General features: G+C 39.5%; 1 protein-coding gene across 2 annotated transcripts in view; it reads right to left on the bottom strand.

Annotated features, from left to right (window-relative positions):
- LOC124613077 (claspin) overlaps nucleotides 1-12345 on the bottom strand; it is a 195951-nt gene that overhangs the window by 130035 nt on the left and 53571 nt on the right. The gene's annotated exons all lie outside the window — the stretch shown is intronic.

Genomic DNA, 12345 nt, shown 5'->3' with positions numbered 1-12345 from the left:
TAACTTGGCTTGTGTCCAGATACCAAATGCACCTAAAATATGAGCTTGGGAGATTGTCTCACTGATCGACTACTAGCAAAAGAGGATATTTCGATGCTGGGAGATCAGAAGAGAAATCTGCCTAAAAGCTATATCAGGAATAGTACCAGTCACAGCAGTGTTTCTCTACTGCCCATAGGTTGGCAGCACCTCAATTTTGTGTATTCAATCGATGATATTTTCACATAACCAATGAGATGTGAGGAAAAAAGTAATGAATTTCAAGCACGCAGTCACAAATATTTGAACCTTTTCTTTTCTTCTTTTTCTTTTTTTTCCCTCTCTTTTTTTCCCAAATATGTAACAAGTTACAAGGTTGTGTTAGTTTGGGACCTAAGAACACTGATTAAATTGCTGCAAGTGAAATGTGGTTCAGAGATCACAGTCCCCCTATAACTGGTTGGGAAGAAGGCAAGAGCATATCACCTCCAAAAGGACCACGCAAAACTGAAGTTACTATTTGCAGTAAGCATTACAACGTGTGTTCAAAAAGCAAGGAGACTTTATATTTTTATGAAAAAATATCTATTTACTCATCAATATTCATGCTGTCTCCTTCAAAATAATCCCACTCAGATACAATCTACTCATGCCAAGGCTTCATGCAATCCTTGAAGCACTTCTCATAAGCACTTTTTGGTACTGCCTTGAGTACTTCGAGCAATGCAGTTTTTATTTCCTCAATCGTTGAAAATCTTCATCCTTTCATAGGTCTCTTCAGTTTTGGGAACAAATCGCAGAGAGACAAATTCGGTGAATATGGTGGCTGAGGCATGATTGTCATGTTTTTGGTCAAAAAAATCTCTCACAAGCAACAATGAATGAGCAGGTGCATTGTCATGACACAAAAGACATGAATTGTTTTTCCACAACTCCAGACATTTTTCGCATATTGCTTCTCACAAACAGCGCATAATGTCAAGGTAATACTCTTTATTGACTGTACGATCTTGAGGCAAAAATTAATGATGCACTTCGCCACAGTAACTGGAAAAAAAAGAAAAGAAAAAAAAACAGTGAGCAAAACTTTGACATTTGATCAAACTTGGTGTGTTTTTATCGGCCTTGGCTCTCCGGGATGTTTCCATTGGAACAATCGTGCTTTGGTTTCGACGTAATAAATGCAAACCCCCATTTCGTCACCAGTTATGGCTGTTTAGAGCAAATCAGGGTCATCAGCGATATCATTCAAGGGCTCCTGAGCGATGCTCATAGAACAGTTCTTCTGATCAAAATTGAGAGGTTTTGGAACAAACTTCAAAGACACACATCTCATGCCCAAAACATTCAAAAAAATTGCATGACACAAGCCAATATCCTCAGCAACTTCTCTTACAGTAAGTTGACAATTTTCCAAAACAATCCTCTTCACAGCTTTGATGTTATGATCTGTTGCTGATGTGCTGGGGCGTCCAGAGCAATGTTCGTCATTGGCATCTTCTCAGCCATCTTGTACCACTCGTAAACATCTTATTTTTAACTTAGAGCAGACTCATGGTATGCCACTATCAACATTTCAAGTATTTTAGAGCATTCGATTCCATTTTTCACACAAAATTTGATGCAAATTCTTTGCTCCATTTTTTATAATGATCGAAAATCGCCAAGCACACTAAAACATGTCTATCCTTTCCATCTGTCAAAGACAAATGAAGTATGCTGTACACTTGAAACTGTGAAAATATGTTCAGGACATGTGTACCAACATAACAAAAAAAATATCTATAATCGAATGTATGTTGCCCGCACAATTTGAAAGGTCACCTTACTTTTTGAACAGCCATCATACACTGCACCATGCTTAAAATTCATAGACAGGCATGGTACAAGGTGAAGGAAGACATTTGATTACTGAAAAACGTCAATGAGGAAAGTTGAAAATCAAAAAATGGAAAATCCAGGATTTGATTTTTGCCTGACGGCTTTTTTTCTATTCTAACCCTGTACTGTTTTCCTTTGTAATACTTTCTTTTGCGTCGCTATACTCAATGAGGAAAGTTGAAAATTTATGTCAGACCTGGACTTTAACCTGGATTTTTCCATTTCTCGCAACCGTTCACATTGATCAACTCGGCCATCTGAATATGGTCCCTGACCAATTAAAAATTTCCAACTCATCCACACACTACTGACGTAGTGCCCCTCTGCATTACCCTTACTACTCACTGCGATTCACTGATTCCCATAAGAGTTCGAGAGCGTTGTGCATCTACACAAAAAGGATCACTGGGTCGTCCAGCTCTAGTTATATATATGCAGTGTCTGTTCTTTCGAACATGTCCGAAAGAAGACATTTTTGACCATGCAACCATGTATATGAGTATGATAAAAAAGTAAAGCAAAACATTAGCTGCTATTGGGCACGGAAATACATCGATTGGGAAAGTTGAAAATTTGTGCCGAACCAGGACTCATACCAAGATTTTCCCATCCGAAAGAACAGACAGCACATATATAAATAATTAGAGTGGGATGGCCCAATGATTCTTCCTCTACAGATGAACAACACACTTTAACTTTTACAGGAATCAGTAGATCACTGTGAGTAGTGATGGTAATGGCCAGGGGCACTACATAATAAGTATGTGGAAAGTTGAGTCGGTCAGAGATCGTGTCTGATTGACCGAAGCAGTCAATGTGACTGTTAGCGAGAAAATGAAAAATAGGGGTTCGAGTCCCAGTCCACCACAAATTTTCAAGTTTCCCCACTGATGTATATCAATGCCCAACTGCAGTTATGTCTTCCTTTCTTTAGTATCATGTACACATATATGGCTGCATGATCAAAAATGGCGTCTGTTCTTTAGGGCATGTCCGAAAGAAAAGACACACAAAGGCTTTGCAGCCCTTTATACATATAACCTTATTAACTATAACTGAATCAGAAGCTGCTCACAGCTGTCCTTTGGGATATGGTGGATATAAGGCTCTTTTTCAGCACAAAACTGACATGTGATTTAAACGTCACCTATAACAATGCTACTACAGATTCAGCAGGCAAAAGTACAAAGCTACTGTACCATTACCTACAATAACAATACAAAACTCTGTATCTCCAGAAAGATTAAATAGAACCAAACAATGGAAAATCCAGGATGAACGATGACAATATTATGAAAAGCATAGTTGCAACTCACCATAGAGCAGAGAGAGTCCCCAACAGGCACAACAAAAGGACTGTCAAACAAATATGGTTTCATCCAGAAAGGCCTTCATCGGAATTAGACAACTCTCTCTCTCTCTCTCTCTCTCTCTCTCTCTCTCTCTCTCTCTCTCTCTCTCTCTCTCCCCCCCCCCCCCTCCCCCTTGCAAGTGCAATTCACACAAACATGATCACAGTCTCTTGCTGCCAAGGCCAGACCCTGACATACATGAGTTTCTGCACAAATGGACTACAAGAAAACTACAAGTAATTCTTTCCAAATTTCATCACCAACTCTATATAGACATGGATAATTAATCAAAGACTCTGCACTTTTTATATATCACAGTTAAAGTAACTGAACAACACAGCACCTCACAGACATAGAAAACATCATGCATAAATGGCATAGCTCGTAGAAAACACACTTGAAAATGCAAATCATTTCCTGAAACACTTCATGCAAAGAACAGATACCGTATTTACTCGAATCTAAGCTGCACTCGAATCTAAGCCGCACCTGAAAAATGAGACTCGAAATCAAGGAAAAAAAATTTCCCGAATCTAAGCCGCACCTGAAATTTGGGGCTCAAAATTCAAGGGGAGAGAAAAGTTTTAGGTCGCACCTCCAAATCGAAACAAAGTTCGTCTAATTGTAATATGAGACACAATTTAGGTCGAATGAATGACGATACAGCTGCAGTAGTTTGGTTCGAGTCGTAAGCTTAGCAGTTAAGGTTTACCAGGTAGCCATTGCTACGCGTCAGGCGCTCCTTCCGTATTTATACGGATATCCTTCCTTTTTCACGTGCTTCGTCTGGTTTGAATTGATTGCTTACTTTTCTTTGATCTGATAAGCGCTGTTTTCTTTGTTATAGGTGTTTACGTCACTCTAAGCTGAAAATGCATTACTGTACTGTGTCATGCACTGTTTGTCGCATTCTGATAGTGCATGTTTACAGCCTGTCGCCAGAGGAATCGTCTCATTAGCGAAACATTTGTTGTTACTTACACTACTGCTTTCTTTGATAATGATCAACAAGAACCAAATAATAGACTGCGTATGATAGATGATGTTCTGAATGAAATTTTAGCGAAAATTTTTCTCCGTTTGAAAATCTTTGCAGGCGCCTCTTTAGTTCATTACATTCTGCACAGATACTAGAGTCATCTTACATTTAAAAATCTAGTCAGTTGCTGTGCTTCATTTCTGACTGTGTCACTATTCAGCATAAGAATAATACAAATATAAACATGACATGATACGTATATTCTTCCGCATTTGCTGTTGTCTCACTCTAGTTTCGTAGTTTATTAGGCAGACAGGATTTAAATGAGATAGTAGCAAACACGAAACAATACATGGCAAAATGTTTATATTCGTATTAATCTTATGGCGAAGAGAATACTGCATGTGATTCACAATTCATAAAAGTTCCTATTAGCAACCATCTCTTCTCACAGGTAGGAAAAAATTCAGAATGTAGAGTTGGCCATATTGACAAACATCCCAAACAGTCTTGCCAGTCGGATTTTTGTTGTACATTGAAATGCTGCTACATTCGAAGATCAACAATACAGAATTTGTATTTACTTCGTTGGATAATGTACCAAAATGCAGTGGTCGAAACTCTGGGCGGAGGAAAAGGGCTCGTCTTCCACTTTTTTTTTTTTTAATTTATTTACTGACGCAGAGGTTTTGGTGCCAGTATTTATCTTTGTGCCTACAAAGCATGCCTGTGTAGCGCTACATATATTCGACGGCAGAAGTTAGTTGTGGCGGCACCCACCAACATTTTTCAGAACTCCCGCTTGCTTTGCACTCGATTCTAAGCCGCAGGCGGTTTTTTGGATTACAAAAACCGGAAAAAAGTGCGGCTTAGATTCGAGTAAATACGGTAAATAGAAAATTATGACTTTTAACAGAAAAGTTATTCCATAGCGAAACCTATTGTTTTTAGTCACAGGCTTTCACTAAGCATTTTTAATGGATCAAATCAAACAAAATCAAGATGGCCAGGTTAATATTTGAAAGCACTCACTCCTAACAAGACTTGAGTATCTTAACGGCTACTGCACTTGAATCGGTTACTGCATTCATACAATAACGTATCAGGTGACAAACTCGAAATACAAATAGATTTGGACTATTATGCAATGTTTGTGGGGGCAGTAGCATCAGTGATGGATTGCCAACTTCACAATCTACAGTCTTTCATTTCTGGAAAAATTTTCTGATTTTGAATTCTTCCTTAATAGTGGGATAACATTCCGGCAGGTGATGTTACATCATACTTTTATAAGCAGACTGCTTTTACTATTCACCAGCTAGCTCATTTTCCTTGATAACATAAGCTATGATTCAATATAAGACATAAAGAGTGATATTTTAAGATGATTTGGTTCCACGTAACACTAACTGCATGTGAGTATCAAGAGTGTGTTTTTTTTTGGACTCTCAGTGATCCACTATTACTCAGTTTAAACTGTCCTTTTTGGCATTTCTAGAACTTCTTTGTGGCTCTGTATCAATAAGCGTAGTGGCTTGAAGGGAGACAATGGTTTGCTGGCTAGGAGTTTGGGAGTAAGGAGTGGCAGGTGCACAAGCTACACACGTGATGCATGGGTGATGGGAGCTCGGAGCTGGAGGAGAGCAGCACAAAATGAAGGTTACATGGAGACATGAAATGGAAGGGAATGGTACGACAGGGGAAGGAGAAGGGGAAACTGTCAGGTGAAGTGAATGGGGACAGCAGGTTAACAGATACTTGAGGACAGCAGAGTTACAGCAGCGAAGGATGTGTTGAAAAGAAAACACCATCTGCATAGTTTAGGTAAGCTGGTGGTGGAGGGAAGGATCCACATTACTCACATTGTGAAGTAGCCATTGAAATCTAGCAAGCTGTGCTCAGCTACATGTTGTGTCACTGTGCGGTCCATTTTGTATTCGGTCGTAACTTGGTGGTGACCATGGATTCTGGTGGACAGCAGGAGGATTTTCATATCACCGTAAAAAGCTTGCGGCAGAGTTGACATATGACACAGGTGATTTTAGAGGTGACCCTGCCTCTGATAGAAGTAGGATAAGCCTTTGACCAGACTAGAATAAGAAGTGCTGGTGGAGAGCATTGGGCAAGTCTGCCACTGGGATATGGACCTCATGGCAACAGATTGGGAGTGCTTCTGGGATGGACTACACACCCTGAATCCTACCAAATGTGTGTGAATTCCTAAGTGGCCAAACTGCTTAGGTCATCGGTCCCTAGACTTACACACTACTTAAACAAACCTATGCTAAGAACAACACACACACACACACACACACACACACACACACACACACACACACACCAAAGGGAGGACTCGAACCTCTGGTGGGAGGGGCCGCGAAGTCCTTGACAAACACAGCCACTCCACGCGGCCCCGAATCCTACCACCATCCCCAAAGAATCGGCCACAAAAGGAGTGCCCCCTCATCACCCAATAGCACCCTGGCCAGGAATGGCTGAACCATATCCTTTGCTAGGGCTCTGATTATCTATCATCATGCTCTGAGATGAGGAACTTCATGCCCAAGAGACTTTCTACCTCACCTAATGTGGTATTCCATTGCCCATTATCCATCCCCATTGCTTCCACACTTCTTGAAAGATTGAACAATAATGTCTTCTCTCACTCTAGACCACAACTGTTTCATCAACTCACACACCTGTTTGACTGTAGGTTGTTTTAAGGCTCCCTTCACCAAGAATTCATGCTGGGTTTCAACAATCATCCAATTGTTCCAGTCCTCTCTCACATTTACTTTAAATGGTTTATTTATCGAGACATCAAGAGGTTGCAATTGTGAAGTAAGTCCTGGAATAACAGCAAGCTCTGCATTTCCCTGTCTCTGTTTCTCTTTCACAGACTTTTTCACATGACTACTAAACTGATCCAGCACAAGAAGAGAACTCTGCTCCAATAAAGCACCTTCGTTCTCTCCCTCACTCTGTTAATCTATAATTTCATACCAACCTCGTCCACCCCACCCTTGTCACGAATGCGAATGGCACCTGGAGGTATTTCAGGAGGTTTTGGGATTTTCCTGTGCTTGAAAATGATCAGTGGATTAAGTTTAGTACATGCCAACAGTTCTGTTAGATCCACACTGGTTTTCTATCAACATTGAATAATACAGCTACAGAAATATAATATTTTCCCTTCATACTCTTGTAGCATTTTCCGAGATATTTTGGTTTCAATTTTCATGCTACGTCTATGCCACATTTAATCACCCTCTTTTTTTTTTTTTTTTTTTTTTTTTTTTCAGTTGTCCATGACACATTTAATCTCCATCTTTTTTTCAGTTTTTCTTTACTAGCCCACCAATCATGAATTGTTTTTCTCTGTCTGTGTAGGGGTCAAAATTCCACTCAACTGCTCTGTTTCCATGTTTTTTGCAAATCCTATTAGTTTCAATTTACAGTCCACATCACACGAATATCTCTTACCTTTTTTCATTCCATTACGAAACCAGCAACTAACAAAAATATTGTACAGTTACCGATAACACAAATCACTTTCAATTCAAGTTCACTGGCACTGTAGACTGCAATGACATATCATAGGCTAAACAATATTCTGGGTTTGTCCTCGTGGGTCAGGAGGGAGACAGTGTTAGTAAGCTTGTGAAACCCCGCGACATGTTCGCTGCATCGATGCACTGCTGCTACCAGTTGAATCCAATGTTGTCAGACTGCTAGACAGAGAGAGGTTCCCACGGCATCGAATATATAGCCATTTTTAAGACTGCGGGAATTTTAAATCAAACATTGGACATTTTTACATTAATTTTGAGTATAAGATGCACCTGAATACTGGAAGCAATTTTTCGAAGATAAAAGTGTGTCTTATAGACCGTAAAATATGGTAGTACCAATACACAGCACCCAGAGACAGTGGTCATGTGTGCGTAAGTTGTGCTTTTGCAAATGTGAATGTTAATGTTTGTGGGTGTTTTCTACATCAGAAGAAGGTCTTTTAGCCGAAAGCTAAAATGTATAGCACTCTTTTCATTCAGCTTGTCTGCGAACTCAAATGTCCTTTGTATAAAATATTAAACTAAAACCACCTTTGGCCATCTGTATTTTGGATGTAATTAATTTATGCAGCCAGTTTCAGCATTTTGCTATGCCATTTTCAAGTCCCTGTGTAAAGATAACAACAATAATAACTGTGCGAACTACATAATGAAGGGGCAGTGTAGAATTTAAGAAATCAGTTCTATACAGTGGTAATATGTAGTAAACATTTACAAAAAACCAACCTGTACAGGGTGTGACATCAAAGTAAATAATAAACTAAGAAATAAAATGAGAAACCAGTTACACACTGTATGAATATGAACTCAGGAACAAAATGCACATATGCCATATAACAGTAAAATGAATGTACTAATCTAAGGTCAAAATTACATGTCACTCTTAAATTACTGTCGTGTCACATTTTGACAAATACCTAAAAGTAATGCTTATGTCAAAACCTATAAACTGACTGAAGTAATGCAATCACAGTTGTAAACTGATGAGGACAAGCTAAAGGTAAGTCATTTACATGTTGTCATACATTAGTAAAATATAAAACCATTTTTGAGCGGTCAACTCCATGTTAACTATTTGTATCACCACATACCACAAACTAATAAAAACAGGAATTTAACATTATGCCAAAAATAATATATCAATCACAGATTTTTAATGAAACAAAATGTAAAGCTAATGTATTACACTGTAACGAATTTCCACTATGTAGAAAGTATCAAAATATCATATACAAGAAGTCGTAACCAACATCTTCAAGAAGTGGGAATTCCGCTGGTAAAGAGGCTTGTGGATAGGGATTCTCTCAAGGCAGTCTTAGGAACTGACATCTATTTTTTGAGAAATCTGATGTTTTCTTTTAGTTGTTGTTCATGACTTTTTAAAAAATCAATGGGTTTACTTAAATGGCGTGGGCATTTTGTTTACAGGTGTGTCTTCAGTTTTACTGGCTTCAAGTTATCATTATCTAAAACCTTCAAACATAGAACACATTGAGGCCACTCCTCATTTTTCAAAATAATACTGGTAAACCCTAATTTAGTTTCAGGTAATCAACTTGGTATTTATGCATTTTAGTTTGGCATTCCGAGCTAATGTTGCTCATAGAAACAGAGGAAGATGCAAAAGAAGAATGTACTTTAATGAAATTTGGATCTTTTTCCTTATTAAAAATGCACACTTTGGACGGAGGTGAAACATTCGGTGAATTACTTTACATAGGACCTCTTGTTACAAATACCAGTAAGCCACTTATCCATGGGAATGGTGGACATTGTTTCACTTTATTGTAAAACTGTTGAACTATTTATGCTTCCAATGAACACATAATAGAAATCAACTTTTAGGTAACACACTACCTTTGAGCTGACTCTTGAAGCTTGCCTGAAATTGAGTGGATAGTCACAATGGTTGTGATTAACAATCTATTCTTGTAGTCATTGTTGTAAGAAAGTGAGAGTCACACTGTCAAGCGGTTTATTGTCATTAGAGGTTGTTAAATGTTTGGAAAGTAGATAACCCAGTGGGTGATCGGTGACAACTTTTCTCAGCATTCTTGCTGACAAAATCTGCTGGTCGGAGCAGCTTCTTAACTTGTCTCGCTAAAATGAGAACCAAACGCTAGCAAATTTTTGTTCACTACAAGTCTTTTTCTTACACAACATGAAATACAAATCTTTCAATCAAACGTGACAACAACCCCCCCCCCCCCCCCCCGGACACACACACACACACACACACACACACACACACACACAGAGAGAGAGAGAGAGAGAGAGAGAGAGAGAGAGAGAGAGAAGGTGGCTCCTCTATACGATGAGTAACAATAACAATCTTTTTTCATAACACTATTGTTATTTCATCTTACACTTTCCACTGTTGGTTAGTACTCACACATACAGAGTGGCAGCATTTGGCTGACCCTCTTTATACATACATGCTAAAAGTAACACTCCAAAAAATTTAAATATACTGGGGTGTTGAAAAGCTGGTAAAACTGATTTACAGTCCAACTTGCCATGTTACCTGTTTTACTACAGTTGCACAGAGACTAGCACAACCAGTTTCGTACCATACAGGTACATCCTCAGGTGCATTTCTGAACAAAAGTTTTTATATAGATTACTGAAACACTTGTCAAGTTACTCAAATTTATCTGGATGGTATTGTTACTTTATTTTCTATTATAATTCTTAGAAAATTTCATCAGGGCTCTTATTTTCATTGGTAAGCCAAATTTTTGATAAATGTATGGTAATTGGAAATTCAAACCAAGACACTTTCGGAAGAGATCATAGAAGATTTGTGACGACGACAATGATGATGATAGAAGTCTACAACTTAATAACTAGATTTGCCTTATAGCTCCCTTGACAGTACACTGCTGGGCATCAAAATTTCAAGACCATGAAGACAACCCAGGCAACAAATATCAGACTGGCATGAAGTGTACTACACACTTGTATATGTAAATGACTAGCATCTCAATGTGGCTGCACAAAGTAGGAAATTGTAATACCATCTAACTCTGTATATAAGGAAAGATAAGCAGCAGGTTTCTCAATCAGAACGCACAGCTGCATCTGGCTGTTTGTGTGAAGATCGTGTTATGTCTCATGGAAGAAGGAGAAATGTCTACGACTGTGTGAAGGAATTTAGCAGCAGCAGGATGGTGGCCTATCGAGACTGATGTTGAAACTTCCTGGCAGGTTAAAACTGTGTGCCTGACAGACTCAAACTCGGGACCTTTGCCTTTTGTGGCAAAGGTCCCGAGTTGGAGTCTTGGTCTGGCACACAGTTTTAATCTGCCAGGAAGTTTCATCAGCGCACACACCGCTGCAGAGTAAAAATTTCATTCAGGAGACAGACATTCATTGTTCCGCAATATTGCTGATGGCATTAGTTGAGATCCCATGACTGTTTAGTGCCTGAGAGGGCAGAAATATAGTTCACTTGGCCACACAGGATCGTACAGCCGCATCATGTACTTTGAGTAAGGAAATGGGCTTGTTTACAGCAAGCAAGAGGCCACACAGACAGTACCATGATGTCCAGAGCAGCACAGACTGTCAGCACGGTGACCACTGTTGCAGCTTTCCTTAATGCAGCACAGAAAGTTGTATACCCAACAACAAAACTGGACACGATTGGAATCACACAGTCTCTCTCAATTCTGTGTACAGCATCACAATGAATGTGTGTGTGTGGTGATGACACGTGGAGAATGAACATCGCCAGATTACACTTGTAATAATCATAAAGGCACAGCACATGGCATGACATTATGGGATACACAGTACAATCACTTTTTGTGCATGTAGCCGGTAATCTGGAGTGCAGACACGACATTTATAACATGTTAAGCCAATAGCTGCACCATATCTTCAACGTTTCCGTGACATTATCCTCCAACAAGATAATACAGGGCTACACATTTCCCCTGCTGTTCTGTTCTGCTTCGATATAGGGGGTGTTCAACCTTTGCCCTGTTTAACATGTTCTTTAGTTTTCTAGGCCACTGAAAATATCTGTTGATGGGTTGCCGCATCACATGCACACCACCACTAGCCAGACACTATGACTGATTAACTCTGGCATAAACTTGAAGCAACATGGAATGAAATACCCAAGTTTGTCATCCATACTCAGTTCAACTCAGTGCCCAATGAAGTTAAAGCCACTGCTACTGCCAGAGGTGGCAGCTCTGTATACTAAATTTTGCGCCATGTACACCCCAAAATCACATTCAAATTTAATTATGAATGGCAGGGTATTTGTGCTTGCATACGCAAGCCATTAAAGCACCCCCCCCCCCCCCCCAACCACCACCACCATCACCCAATTAACACCCACTCACACTGTTGGTATGGACTAAAGGTACTTTCTGCTACATTCAGAATCCTACATTCACTACCTTTCCTCTATTCAGGGAGGAAAGAGGAATTAGTTTGATGGAGCAAGAAAGGAGGAGGGGGGGGGGGGGGGGGGGGCGGAGTGCACGATCACTCAAAACCCAGGCTAAGACTAATCCACTTCCACTCTATATGGCAAAGGAGGATGAGCATGAGAGAGAGAGAGAGGGAG

The sequence above is a fragment of the Schistocerca americana genome, chromosome 4 (assembly GCF_021461395.2).
Source record: "Schistocerca americana isolate TAMUIC-IGC-003095 chromosome 4, iqSchAmer2.1, whole genome shotgun sequence".
Lineage (NCBI taxonomy): Eukaryota > Metazoa > Arthropoda > Insecta > Orthoptera > Acrididae > Schistocerca > Schistocerca americana.
This window is presented reverse-complemented; position numbering and strand designations above follow the sequence as displayed.